The sequence below is a fragment of the Balearica regulorum genome, chromosome 8, assembly GCF_011004875.1.
Source record: "Balearica regulorum gibbericeps isolate bBalReg1 chromosome 8, bBalReg1.pri, whole genome shotgun sequence".
NCBI classification, from domain to species: domain Eukaryota; kingdom Metazoa; phylum Chordata; class Aves; order Gruiformes; family Gruidae; genus Balearica; species Balearica regulorum.
This window is the reverse complement of record NC_046191.1, coordinates 35657845-35672890: the sequence shown is the minus strand read 5'-3', so window position 1 is coordinate 35672890 and position 15046 is coordinate 35657845. Positions and strand designations below refer to the sequence as shown.

At 41.1% G+C, this 15046-nt stretch overlaps 1 long non-coding RNA gene across 1 annotated transcript in view; it reads right to left on the bottom strand.

The window, feature by feature from the left end:
- Window positions 1-15046, bottom strand: part of LOC142602821 (uncharacterized) — a 403452-nt gene that overhangs the window by 84652 nt on the left and 303754 nt on the right. The window contains exon 2 of the long non-coding RNA XR_012836656.1: window positions 8925-9100. This is a non-coding gene — a long non-coding RNA (uncharacterized LOC142602821). The remainder of the gene's footprint in view (window positions 1-8924; window positions 9101-15046) is intronic.

The window sequence follows — 15046 nt, the reverse complement described above, 5'->3', positions numbered from 1 at the left end:
GAAAATTTCATCTAATTTATTACTAAACAAAACAGAGTAGAGGAGTGAGAAATAAAATCAAACCTTAAAACACCTCCCCCCACCCCTCCCATCTTCCCAGGCTCAACTTCACTCCCGGCTTCAACCTCCGCCCCCCTCAGCGGCACAGGGGGACGGGGAATGGGGGTTACGGTCAGTTCATCACACGGTGTTTCTGCTGCTTCTTCCTCCTCAGGGGGAGGACTCCTCTCATCATTCCCCTGCTCCAAAATGGAGTCTCTCCCACGGGCTACAGTCCTTCATGAACTGCTCCAGCGTGGTCTCTCCCATGGGCTGCAGACCTTCAGGAGCAGACTGCTCCAGCGTGGGTCCCCCACGGGGTCACAAATCCTGCCAGCAAACCTGCTCTGGCGTAGGCTCCTCTCTCCACGGATCCACAGGTCCTGCCAGGAACTTGCTCCAGCGTGGGCTTCCCACGGGCCACAGCCTCCTTCAGGTGCCTCCACCTGCTCCGGCGTGGGGTCCTCCATGGGCTGCAGGTGGAATCTCTACACCCCCTCGTCCTCCCTCCATGGGCTGCAGGGGGACAGCCTGCTTCACCATGGTCTTCACCACGGGCTGCAGGGGGATCTCTGCTCCGGCGCCTGGAGCACCTCCTGCCCCTCCTTCTGCACTGACCTTGGTGTCTGCAGAGTTTCTCACATCTTCTCACTCCTCTCTCTGGCTGCAAAAGCTCTCTCTAATGGTTTTTTTCCTTCTCTAAATATGTTATCACAGAGACACTGATTGGCTTGGCCTTGGCCAGCAGCGCGTCTGTCTTGAAGCCGGCTGGCATTGGTTCTATCAGACACAGGGGAAGCTTCTAGCAGCTTCTCACAGAAGCCACCCCTGTAGCCCCCCCACTACCAAAACCTTGCCACACAAACCCAACACAATACTTTACCTAATGCACTACTGAATACATTATAATTTCTGTTTCCCAACAATTTTCAATCAGTAAATTCAGAAGTTTGACTGCATGGATAGTTCCTGTCAATTGTTACATAGCCCAGTCTCTGGATGGCCTTGCTATCAGTTTTCACCATCTTCTCCAGCCATCAAATTATCTTGCACAGTGACTGTATCTGAATTTATAATGTAAAAAACAAACAGAAAGTATATATAGCTAAGCAGAAAAGAAGACTTCACCCTTATCTGTGCTGGACAGGACAACCTGCATTGATTTGATATTCAATAATTCTCTATTAGTAAATGCATTGATCCAGCAAAGGACATAGGTAACTACAAGTTAGGAACCTAGACTGCCGGTACTTAGTAGTCAAAACTAAAACACTAGTTAAAAATATGTGCTGCTTATGCAAAACTGAAAATAGGTTAGATATTTCAGAAAGGAAAACATAAATTAACAAGAGAGCAAGCTAGACCCAACCAATGCAGAACTTCTAGTGCTGTGGCACAGCACTTATGTTCTTGATTCATTGACGCATGGGGCATGCCTCCATCCAAAATTTGGAATGCATCCCCAAGAACCAGTGCTTATATTTAGTCTTTCAAAGAACAGAGCACTATTTTCAAACTGTTTAATGGCAAATACTCTGTGATTTTTTTTTAGGAAACTTCTTCTTAGTGCAAGTTCCTTCTTCTTAGGAAACTCTTTAATGTACAGGTTATGAAAAAATGGATGTCAGGGAACCCCCTCAGAATTGCTTTTTGTTTGGGACAAGAAGGTATGTGCCCCGTAGGCTAGGCATGATGCAGTGAAGTTTCATCCTATGAAAGTGCAGGAAAACCTAAACGACAGCTATATTCCATTGCAAAATTCTCTAATATGATTTTGATTCCTTAAATTGTCTCAGATTCAAGCTGTGTAAAAAAAAAATTCAGCAAGTAATTTCTTATCCTTTACACACAATTACTGTGTCCACAAACATGTTCACCACTAAAGACTAAGATTACTTTCAACATTTCAAACATAAACATAAAAAGGTTAAATCAAGGTAACCAGCACTATTTCCATTTTAAGGCTTTAAAACTTATAAATTACCATTACCAGCAAAATGTCTCCCCCATGAACTATTAATAACAATGTGTTAAATAAGAAAATAAAACAATTTCTTCCCTTTTGATTACCTTTAGCCTCTTTTATAGAAAGTATACAGTAAAATTCATTATATACTAAATTAAGTTGAAGACATTTCCTAAGAAAAATTTTACAGTAAAGCCACTGCTTTGTATTTTTCTTCAAATTTCAATTTGTGACCAATCATATTTCATTCATGCATTTTTATTGCTGGAGATACAAAAATGTTGATGTTGTTCTGAAAATTTCTCTCAGAATTTTAATTTTTTTTAATAATACAATCTAGATGAATGTCCGAATAGAAAAAAGTTGCTTAAGTAATAACATATTTTCTAATTAATATTTTTAAAATATTGTTCTTAGATAAAATGATACTTTTCTCTCATTTTTCTTTTGGTTTTGTAACAGGAAAGTGTTCTAATAGGCAGCAAAGCCACCTCTGCAGTGTTATAAAATTAAAGATCAAATGACCTAGTGACCAGAAATTCTGACAATTTTGTTTCCAAAGACTCCTTATTTATTAATACAGCTCTAAGAGTTATCATGGAACATGAAACAAATGACCAGCTAAATCAAATATGGGGAGGAGCTATAAGTTGTGAAAACCTTGTTGAGTTCAGTAAATCACAAATGTTCAGATGATATTTCTTTGACCTACCAACTCTGGAGTTTTAGATATGAAGTATGGGTTATCATGAAGCAAAACAAATGATCATCTAAATCACACATTGGAAAGTGTTGTAAGTTATAAACCTTGTTGTGTTCAGTAAGTTACAAATGTTCAGATGCTGTTTCTTTGACCTACTGACTCTGGAGTTTTAGACATGAAGTGTGGGGAAATCACTCATCCCAGAAACACAACACTTTGGAAAGTGCAGTTAAAACTCAGGGAGTTAAGAAACTTGTCTAATAAATAATATGAAGTATTCACTTGAGTTCTAGTCACTATTTCCAAAGTCATATAGCAAACCCTCACAGCAGCAGAAAGGACTGATTTTAGTACTAGTTTTTTGCTTTTCAGGGGATGTAGTTTGCTTCTGTAGAAGACTGACTAAATTATGAAGACAAGGAAGTTAAGGTGAAGATCAGCAAATGACTGAGAACCAGGACATACAAACCATAGAAGCTTCTTTACGATTGCAACTCTGATCAAATCACAACAGGTGAAAAAGAACATGAAAAGTAAAAATGCTTTTGAGAAGGCCTATATATACCAATGAACCTTTTCCAATATACGTTTCAAAATTTAGTTTTATATGTCCAATCTTGGCATTCCAACACTAAAAATAACATTTAGCATTATGGTATCTAAATTTCTCCTACTCCTGAGAATTTTTTAAAATAAATTAATTTATATTTGTAATATCTTTTGAAATCCTCAAGTGGAATGTATTAAAAAATAGAAGAGTTTTATTGTCCATTTCTTTTAGTCTTATGCACACCCTAGAAATTTCTGTTTTCTATATGCTCAAGTGCTCTCTCTATGTAATAACATTCATTTCCAAGCCTAATTAGTATACCTGCTCCAACTACTCACCATGGTTTTTAAAATTTATGTAAAGACTTCTTCCGGCTCTATAAATTTTACTGCTATTTCTGTACTCTTAGAGGTTAACTTTTCTGGTTTGCTGGTTTTGTACTACACATATATTCTAAGGGCTGCCATACTACCACAGAGATAAAGTCTTTAAAGATTAAATAGCTATTCATTATTATTAAGGTTATCCTTAATTTTATTCTTTCCTATTACAAAATCAGAAGATTCTTAGAAAAAAATTTGGCAGCTTGGTTAAGTTTGATTAGATTTTGTCCTACTAAAGATACATCAATGCTCTAACTTGAGTTATTTTTCTTTAGATTAAAATTCAAGGAGTCTAAGCCTTCAAGCTGAGTTCTTCATAGTCCCAGTACGTTTCCTTATGGATTACCCCTTCACCTGTCCATTCAGGTAAATCTTTCCCTCTGTACCAGAAGGCTTTATTCATCATTGTGACTGACAGCTCTGGACTTTGAGACCAGTTTGTCACTATTAAATGGTACTCGTGACTGTGGGGCACATGTTATTTATGCATTATAAATATGGCATTTTTTTAAATGCGCCAAAGAGTGTTTCATGGTGTGCTGTATGTCATGCGGGTTTGGAAAGAAAACTTTCCCCAGGTTAGGAAATAGAAATAAAATGAAGGAAGATATAAACTATTTACTCCTGTGAATAGTCTTCTGGTTTTTTAATTCTTTCTTCTCCTCTCCCACCTTTGTAAATGTCTATTAAATATCTCATAAAATGTTAAAAGGTCACATCCATTCCAGATGGTTACAACACAGTTGATTTGATTCAGGTAGAATACTGTTCACAATCATTTGTCAGCTTAACTGTCATTATAAATAGTTTTTGAGGTGGTGTGTTTGGGTGTTGGTTTTTTTTTGGTAAGGACTTCGCGATTTACATAAAACAGATGTACTTGTATCTATTCTTTCTCTCTATGAGCTTACTGACTTTAACCAAATTTCCTCAGTAAAAGACATCCGTAGAAAGTATTGTCATACAACTTTGTAAGCTTTCTTAGTCATGAAAATTTCAGTTATTGACTATTTCTTTAAGAAAAAAGAAGTGTACATTACCTACTTTGGAAACAATTTATCAGTATTTACAAAGAGAAGTCATATTGCTAATGTCTGTAAGGAAAATGTAATATGCAATTGAAGTTATATCTTCTTATCTCAAATGACTAGTAATAATATCTACTGTCCCAAAACAATATACTGCAAAACATGTTTTCATGTAAATAAATCATATATTTTAAAAATTATTGAATTATTGTAGTTGTACATTTTTTGTTAAGTGTTAGTAAAAAGGACTTGTTCACATTTTTTTTCTTTTCTTTTAGTTTGTGCATGGGTACCAGAAAGAAGGCAGTAGAAGTACACTACAGTCAAATCATAGATTCATAGAATCATAGAATCATAGAATGGTTTGGGTTGGAAAGGACCTCAAAGCCCATCTAGTTCCAACCACCTTACCAAGGGCAGGGACACCCTCCCCTAGACTAGGTTGCCCAAAGCCCCATGCAACCTGGCCTTGAACACTGCCAGGGAGCCAGGGGCAGCCACAGCTACTCTGGGCAACCTGTGCCAGGGCCTCACCACCCTCACAGGGAAGGATTTCTGCCTCAGATCTCATCTCCATCTCCCCTCCTGCAGCTTCAGGCCATTCCCCTTGTCCTGTCACTCCCTGCCCTTGTCACCAGTCCCTCTCCAGCTTTCCTGGAGCCTCTTCAGGGACTGGAAGGGGCTCTAAGGTCTCCCCGGAGCCTTCTCTTCTCCAGGCTGAACAACCCCAAGTCTCTCAGCCTGTCTCCATCGCAGAGGTGCTCCAGTGCTGGGATCAACTTCATGTCCCTCCTCTGGACTCTCTCCAACAGCTCAATGTCTCACCTGTACTAGGGCCCCCAGAGCTGGACACAGTGCTCCAGGTGGGTTCTCACAAGAGCGGAGTAGAGGGGCAGGATCACCTCCCTCGACCTGCTGGTCACGCATCTTTTGATGCAGCCCAGGTCACGTTTGGCTTTCTGGGCTGCAAGCGCACACTGCCGGCTCATGTTGAGATTCCCATCAATCAATACCCCCAAGTCCTTCTCCTCAGGGCTGCTTTCAATCCATTCCTCGCCCAGCCTGTAGTTGTGCTTGGGATTGCGGCAACCCACGTGCAGGACCTTGCACTTGGCTTTGTTGAACTTCATGCGGTTTGCACAGGTCCTTTCCTTGTAGGAGAGGTGCTTCAGTACCTTCATCATCTTCATGGCCCTTCACTGGACTCTCTTGTACTGAGGAGCCCGGAACTGGACCCAGCACTCCAGGTGTGGCCTCACCAGTGCTGAGTAGAGGGGAAGGATCTCCTCCCTTGAATTGCTGGCCACACTTCTCCTAATGCAGCCCAGGATGTTATCCTTTGCCAGAAGGGCGCAGTTTTGGTTTGTGTTGAACTTCTGTTCACCGGGACCCCCAGGGCTGTTTCTGCCAAACTGGTTTCCAGCTTAGTGGTCCTCAGCATGTCCTGGTGCCTGGGCTTGTTCCTCCCCAGCTGCAGGATTTTGGGCTTTCCCTTGTTGAACTTCCTGTCAGCCCACTTCTCAGGCCTGTCAAGGTGCCTCTGGATGGCAGCACCACCTTCTGGTGTATCAGCCTCTCCTCCCAGTTTTGTGATTCTTTCTATTCAGCACTGGTGAGGCCCCATCTGAAGTACTGTGACCACTTCTGGGCTTGCCAGTACAGGAAGGATATGAAGCTACTGTAGAGAGTCCAACAAAGGGTCACTAAGATGATGAAGTTTTAGTTCTCACCTTTTTTTTTTTCCTAGATTACTCACACACTGCAAGCATTTGAACATATCAGCCTTTGATATAAGGGTCTAATTTAATCTCACTTTTGATTCTATCCACTGTACAACATTGAAATTTCACCAGTAACTGACACTAAATTTAAAATAAATTACAACCTGAAGAAACCTCCTCAACTCATGTGGTTTCAATGGAATCAGGATCAAAGTCGTTTTTTGATTTATTAACAACAGATAGTAAATGAATTAAAATTTCAGGATCAATGTCAGAAATAGAGCAAGATAAACCACAATGCTACACAATTACAAAATGTAATCAATAAATATCTGCATATTGCCAAACACACTTCTGTAACTAATTCCCTAAAGTTCTAATCACACACATGCACTCACACACATGCACACAAAACCACCACCCCCCGCCCTGCTATGGCTGGATGTGTTACAAGCACACATCTCCTCCCCTGTGCTAGCAGCACACATTCCCTCTCCTAGCACTGCGGGTTCCCCTCCATGCACATAGTCTGTGGGAGATGCAGGTGCTCTGTCTTCATGTGTACCCCTGCTGCTCCTCACACCCCACTGGCCGCACGTGCTGGTGACAAAGTCCCTCAGGAGTCACAGCTGCATGAAGGTGGATCCCTATGTGCTACCCCCTGTCCTGTCACCCCATGAACTGGGTGCTGGCAGCTCATGGCATCCAGTGGGGAGGATGCTCTGCCTGTCCTGGGCAGGGGTAATGATGCTGGTTAGGTGACATCTGGCAATATCACACCTGGGGTTGAAACTGCTGCTGTTTACCTACTTCTGACTCCAAAGCCTCTCCCCATAATTTCAGATTTTCAAGCTTCCTTTATATATTTTTTCAAACTGACTTCTCCTTTTATCAAAAGTCTGTTAGTAGTACCCTGGATTCTGTTTAGTTTTTAGGCTAACAGCATCTCAGAGAAGTTTTTATTCTCTTATTCTTCTCAAACCAACAAGCTTGCTGTAAGCCAATCATGCCTTCCAAAGCGCTGTCAAGAACTATGACTCTAAACTTTTTATATGAATGACATGGCCAGTCTCTTGACTGAAATATTGTAAACATTCTGAAAAAATATAAGATCATTGGTGCAAGGCAAAGGGAAGGTTAGACGCAAGTGCAGCTGCTCAAGATTCAGTAAGTTCTCAGTTAAACAAAGAGTTAAAGTCTCAGTTAAACAAATCCTTAACTTTTACAGATCCATGAGGCAACCACATTCAAGCAAGCCAGAAAACTGAAGAGCCTCTCAAATGCCTTCTGAACAGTGAAAGGGTTATTCATTATTTTTTCTAAACCAAAACATATTCACTATCATTTCAGCTGAAGAATTATAAAGCAGTATACATGTAATTTAACTGAATGCCATTATCAGTTTGTTGATCTTAGTGAAAATTTTATTTTTAAAATTATTAATGTAGTAAAATATGTGCCTCAGATATAGAAGTGGGACTTGTCCCTTTGTAGAGAGAAAGTAATGTCCTCCGCTTTTCTGTTATGTAAGCATGTTACAATTAGTTTTACAAGAACCTAGCAATAGTTCCAGCAGCATGGATTTGGTACACTGAACTGCTGAATACGATCTATTCCAGGATATCATAACAGCACAGATTACTTGTTTTGATAATTTTGTTCAATAAACATGTTAATTAAATAATTTTTAATGTAATTTTTGACAACTGAGGTACAGAAAAAGTTTTCAATAAGGTATTTGAAATTCAAGTATACATATTTTAAAATGTGACAGATTATCAATACTTTCTTCTTTGAGGAGCTTTCCGATCAGGTCTGAAACTGGCTAACTGTTATACAACTGGTATAAACCCCCTCAGTTTTAGGGGTTTTATATATTTTCTTTTCTCTCTTTTACTATAATGGTCACTTCTCCATTGCAGTCGGAAGCTATTTTGTGGTCTGGGCTGTCTTTTAATAGCCATTGCTTATGTTCTTACCGTATATTTCAATACAGTAGTGATTGAACCTTGGCTGGATGCCAGGTGCCCACCAAAGTTGCTCTATCACTCCCCTCCTCAACTGGACAGGAGAGAGAAAATATAACAAAAGGCTCATGGGTCAAGATAAGGACAGGGAGACATTACTCAGCAATTACTGTCATGGGCAAAACAGACTCAACTTCATCTAATTTACTACCAAGCAAATCAGAGTAGGATAATGAGAAATAAAATCACATCTTAAAACGCCTCCCTCCACCCCTCCCTTCTTCCCAGGCTCAACTTCACTCCCAAATTCTCTCCCTCCTCCCCCACATCGGCACAGGGGGACGGGGAATGGGGGTTGAGGTCAGTTCCTCACACGTTGTCTCTGCCGCTCCTTCCTCCTCAGGGGGAGGACTCCTCACACTCTGCCCCTGCTCCAGCATGGGGTCCCTCTCACAGGAGACAGTCCTCCACCAACTTCTCCAACGTGAGTCCTTCCCACAGGCTGCAGTTCTTCACCAACTGCTCCAGCGTGGGTCCCCCACGGGGTCACAAGTCCTGCCAGCAAACCTGCTCCAGCGTGGGCTTCCCACGGGCCACAGCCTCCTTCAGGTGCCTCCACCTGCTCCGGCGTGGGGTCCTCCATGGGCTGCAGGTGGAATCTCTACACCCCCTCATCCTTCCTCCATGGGCTGCAGGGGGACAGCCTGCTTCACCATGGTCTTCACCACGGGCTGCAGGGGGATCTCTGCTCCGACACCTGGAGCACCTCCTGCCCCTCCTTCTGCACTGACCTTGGTGTCTGCAGAGTTTCTGACATCTTCTCACTCCTCTCTCTGGCTGCAAAAGAATGCTATGCCTTTTCTTTTTTCCTTCTTAAATATGTTATCACAGAGGCACTGATTGGCTTGGCCTTGGCCAGCGGCTGGTCTGTCTTGGAGCTGGCTGGCATTGGCTCTGTCAGACACAGGGGAAGCTTCTAGCAGCTTCTCACAGAAGCCACCCCTGTAGCTCCCACACCCCCCCACACCCCCCCGCTACCAAAACCTTGCCACACAAACTAAAACAATACAAAACAAAAATGTCATTGTAGAGGTACCTATATTGTATGCTTATGTGTGCATGTGTGGACACTGTTGCCTGAGGGCACATCTGTGACAGCTTGAACTCCATTTTCCTGTTTGGTGGTAATAGGTAACAATAGAACATGAGAAATCATATTACATATAAGAATCAATAAGAATACAAATCTCATTTGTAGATAAGGCAAAGAGGTGACTAAAAGAGGAAGAAATCCTAGCAAAAGCTTCTGGAGTATCAGGATGTGTGCTGCACTTGGCAGGAATGCATACAACTTGCCGGAGACCAGGCACAAGGGGAGCTGTACATCAGAAAAACTCAGGTTGTAGTGGTGCTAGCTTTTAACAGACTCTTTAAATAAAGTGTATTTCTCTTGTAATAAAAGTCTGGTCTGTTAATATTAGTCCCACTTACAGCAAGGTGCACATATCAATTTCCATCTACTGTCACACATGAAGAGACAGTGTCTTCATCGGGCCATTACTATTTAGTTGTTCTCACTTAATGGAAGATAGCATTCAAAAAATAATAGTAAACATGCATCAAAAAACTGTATCAATAGGTGATAGATAATTAGCCCTGATATGTTCAGCACTTGTTTTTTTGTTTTCTTTTTTAATGGAAGTTGGAATGAAACTCAAGTTTAGCTTTGAGAGGACTATCTAGACGACCTCTACCAGAGTCAGAAACATGTCCATAAATTCATTAGTAATAGAAGGAAAATACAAATGTGTTTTTCTTTCTATTAAGATAATGTGAAAAGTTTTTAGCTAATTATTATGATCATTTTGGAAAGGTTAGTAAGCAGATTCCCAGATTTGCTGGGAAATTATCTCACTATTGCCTTCAGGGTTAACAAACCACAGCATGATCTTAGTGGCCATAGCAAAGTAGCTAACTCTACAATAGGGTGAAGTGACTTTAGTACTGTACTAAAAACAGAATCCCTGTTAACAAGTGCTGTTGTATATTAGTAGTTTCAGAATCTGCCTTAGAATTCTCCCTGTTAGGTCTCAACATTCAAACATAGTGTCAAAATACATCTCTGTGCATGCTTATGGATATAGACTTGTGTCTGCTTGTACGTCACTAATGTAGTTTAGATACATCAACATGTCAAACAATCACATGCCAGTAACTTAAAACCAAACCCTGGTCTTCCTATTCTGCTACTGAGCTAGTCCACATCCCTTACAGAAGTTGCTTACACTTACAGTAATAATTTCCTCGGAACAGGGTCTTCATAGTTTTGTTAATTAGTGAAACACCAAATAACCATTATAGTACTAAAGAAATAACATGTAACAGTGTATAACTACTATGGGTTACAACCTTCATTTCATCCTTCAGAATAATTTTTGAGGGTCCACCAATTTAGGTTTTAAATGTTATTCTATGCAAGGAGAAATGTCACAGAGCCTTTAGCTCATTATCTCCCCAGATGAAATTCCAGTCAGAGTCAGGAATGGCAGAGGTTGTTCAATACTATCCTTTTGTCTCTAATATTGAATAGCTCTGAAAAAGAGAATCAGCTGAGACATTTACAGCAGTGTTACAGAGTAAGAGCAGAGATCAAACACAATTACAAAGTCTTCTAGCTGTGAAGGAGCGGGATGTCTTCCACCTCTTCTGAACAAATCTGGTAACAAATAGAACTGATATTCTGGAAGAGTACTGCCTCTTCACATAGGGCTGTAGGACAAGAATTTCTGTGGCAATAACTGCTGTGTGCAGTGTTTCCACTTGTCTTTCTCAATAAACACATCATGAGATTGTAACACTCAGCTGCCCAAAGAAGATACTAGCCTAAGTTGTCTGTGTAAAACAGTTGATGCGTTATTAAAAATTCATTAAATAAAATGGGGTTTTTTTGGTGCCTATTATTTTTGTCAGTGATCAGTGAGATCCCTAGGGGGACGGGGAACTGGGAGCTGAGCGCAGTAAGAGGACCGACGGGGAAGCCTTGTCAGCCAGGGCCAGGCTCCACAGGCCTGCAAGAGGCAAGCAGGGAAGCTGGGGCCAAACGAGATGAGTTGATTGCAGTGAGACAGGACCAAGGGCAAACGGGAAATCAGTCTGTGGGTCAGGATCAGTAGGGTACATAGGCAGGCACTACAGCGGGTGAGCTGGATACAGACAAACCTACAACATAAACTGGCCAGTGACCAACAGCCCAGGTTTGACAAATGGAGCTCCTGGGTGCTTGGGAAGACACGCGGGTAGAGGCCACAGCTGTAGCCAGTCAAGGCCATGAAAGTTTGTTAGTGTCCTCAGGGCCCTTACAGCAGCATCCCTTCCAGTAAGGTAAGCCTTAACACTTTACAGAGGTTTTGGTTCTGAAGGGCTTGCTGTAGAGATAGTTACTCTGGGGTGTTAATAGGCTATTTTGGGGGCTGCACAGCTAGTTAGGGGTGCAGAACTGGGAAAGGGGCATTGCAAGAGACACTTAGGGCTGAATAGCGATGGAAGGTGCTTCAGGTTGTCGGTGAAGGCCAGGAAGGTGCGGGGAAAGTTCAAGCTGCCCCTCGGGGTCCTGGACTACTTGGGGAGAGGAGGGAAGCGGGCAGATGAGGGATAAAGGGAAGGTCCAGTGGGCTTACTCAGGAGTCTATAAGTGCTGTGGGTAAGGCTGATCACCCAGAGTGAGGTGTAGATGCAAGGCTATGTGGGGCAGAATCTGCTGCACTCAGGGCTCAGAATGGCCCACGGTGTCTGTCAGGGAGTGGTGAAGGCTGGCTGCTCCCAGTGGGACAGGGTACGGGACATGGTAATGCCTGGCGAGCAAGGACTCTGCCCCCTGTGCCTGAGCAAATCGAGCACGGTGAGCCCAGGGATGGTAAATGGGGTTGGGCAAGAGCCTGGGTCATCAGGCAAGGTTGTGGGCATGATTGCAACATTACTGGTGACAGGCACATCTGCAGGGACTGGGGCTCAGTCCTGAGCTGAAATAGATGCCCTGGTACACGGGCAGAAGATGAAAAACAAACATGTACAATACTAGTCTGGTCAGAGGTAGGGACAAAGAACTGTAATACCTGTTTAGACAAGCCTTCCTTTATGAAAGGGGAAAGTATTTCATTTCCTGCATTTCCATCTTTCCTTACGGAAAAAAAAAAAAAAAAAAAGGATATTTAACTTCAAAGATAAATAGGTATGAATTTTATAGTACTGATTATTATCTATCATTCCTAATTCTATTTTTACACTTCTGTGTTAAGCAACTGATTAAAATGTATTGCTGTAATTGTGAGTTGAAACATGTATTATCTCCATTAATATCCTTTATTATTTATGAGATATATGCAATATTCAAATCTTTGCATAAAAATTCTCAAACTAATGCAATCTAAATAGCAAAATGTAATTAGTGGAACAGTTTGTTAGTATAGTCATTGCCATAGGCTGTAATTAACATAAATGTTAATTTCATAACCTTGTAGAAGATATAATCGTGTGAACCATCATTGCTCCAAGAATGTTTTCCTCTTGAATGTTGTTTCTTGAAGATGATCACCATAAAACCTTTGAAATTATTATTATTGTTGTACTTATCTGCATTGTTTATATGAATATTGATAAAATACTCTGAGAATTATAGAAAGCATTGAATGACAGCAAAGAAACTGTATGCTTACTTGCTATATAATTTACATGGGAAATATTCTTATAAACACCACTTTGGAAAAGCTAAAATTGAGTATCGGACAACAGTTCTGAAAAATAAAATTATATTCACTTATATTTTCTAAATTAATTCTTAAAGAATGGATCATTTTCATACTCCAGGATAAATCATTCACTCAGACTTGAGTGTGCAAAATATTTTGAAGTTATGATAGGCTGTGAAAATTATTTATCTTTTTAGATTATAAAAGCATTTAATCTATAGGTGCTATTCATTTGTGGAAGTGAGTGAATCATAATAATTTTTAATGCATTTCTCTGCTCCTTGGTTACAACTTACTGTGGGATACACTCATTCCACTACATCTTGGAAGTCAAGTGTAGGGAAAGCCCAAAACAGACCTAGAACTAAACCAAGTCCTGGAACTAGGAAGCAATTCTAGGGTTGTGTCTCATAAACTGTTGCCTCTGGTTTTACCATTGGAATCAGCAAAAAACAACTCCAAAAGTAAGAATTACTTCCCAACAGAAAATGTTTTTTCTGGCCAACCTATATGCAGTGAATGAAAAGAAACCCATACCTTTAGTATTTTTACTATCCTAACACTTTAGTCATGGATGTTTTACTATGGCACCAAGTACTGACAGTGAGTCCCAATAACTTAACAAAAAGAGTATGTGTGAGCGTGGGTTCTTTGGGTGGGAACATAAAAGGCAATGCAGATCTGCAAGTGGAAATTAAAGGCAGACATGATAGGGTTTCCATATTCTTGTCTAAATCATGTTTCTCAAAGCCTGAGAAGTAGTAAGTAAACTGTATTGCTTTTAAAATCCCCAAAAGAACCCTTAAGAATGTCAGAGAAAAAGTATCTTTGAGATGTGTGGGCAAATACAATTAAAACTATGGAAAACAATCAAGGCCTATTTCACTCTTTCTTGCCCTGTAGAAGAAAGTCTTTTATTCAGAATCAAGATTTCCCTTTTAGATGGAGAAAAAAGAGATTTGTACATAAAAGGTTAAAACCACTGGTGTCCACCTATCTCTTATGCCAACTTTGTGGATGGAGATCCTCAAGGCTGTCATCACAAGCAGTCGAACGAGAGAGCCTTACAGTAGCAAGTCAGTCCTATTTTGGCTAAAGAACATAGCATAAACAGATAAATGTTTTCTACACAGAATCTTGAAGGTCACGGCAACCAGAGTGACACCTTTTGCTTAATTATCCATGAAATGAATATTAAATTTGGCAGCCCTGAGTATGATAATGAGCTAAAAGTAGTACATGCTAAACTTATACTACTATAGTACTTGACTGTCCACCCAAATCATGTTAAACATCACCCCAGGGAGGAGACAGCTAAGGTTGGGGTATAAAGGATATTGAGGAGATACCCCCAGGGGGGAGAAGAGATTGAAGACCTGGAAGAGGCAGCTGACAGGCTGTGCTCCTTCTCCTCCACCCAAGATAGGGACACCTTCTTGGTAAGCATTGCAATCTCACGTTTTGGTGAAGAGTACCCAGGATAGTACTTTGCTGGCATTATAATCATATATTAGTGCTATTGCAGTAAGTATACTTATCAACAGCAATTCTGAACTCTTTATATCTGTTGTTTTAATAAACTTTCTGTTTCACCTTTGCACAACTGTCTCAGTGAAAGTCCTTCGGGGGCTCGACAGGCAAACGTTGACTGATATATGGCCACACGTAATCCTTTAGACATAAACCATTGACCAAGTCTGGACCTAGCTGCACCTAGACTCCTCTCTGAGGAGAAAAGGGGTCCTTTCTGAACCTTGTGATTCAATGGGAGGGCCCCCCTCAGGCACACATCAGACTCTTACCCTTTTACACAACAGGGTCAGGCTGGAGATCACAAATAGCCTAGAGGAAATGTATATTCAGATCCTGACTGTGGCATTGATTTGCTAACATTTGCCAAGTCATTTCTCTTTTTGCCTCTGACTGTCATATGTCACAAATACT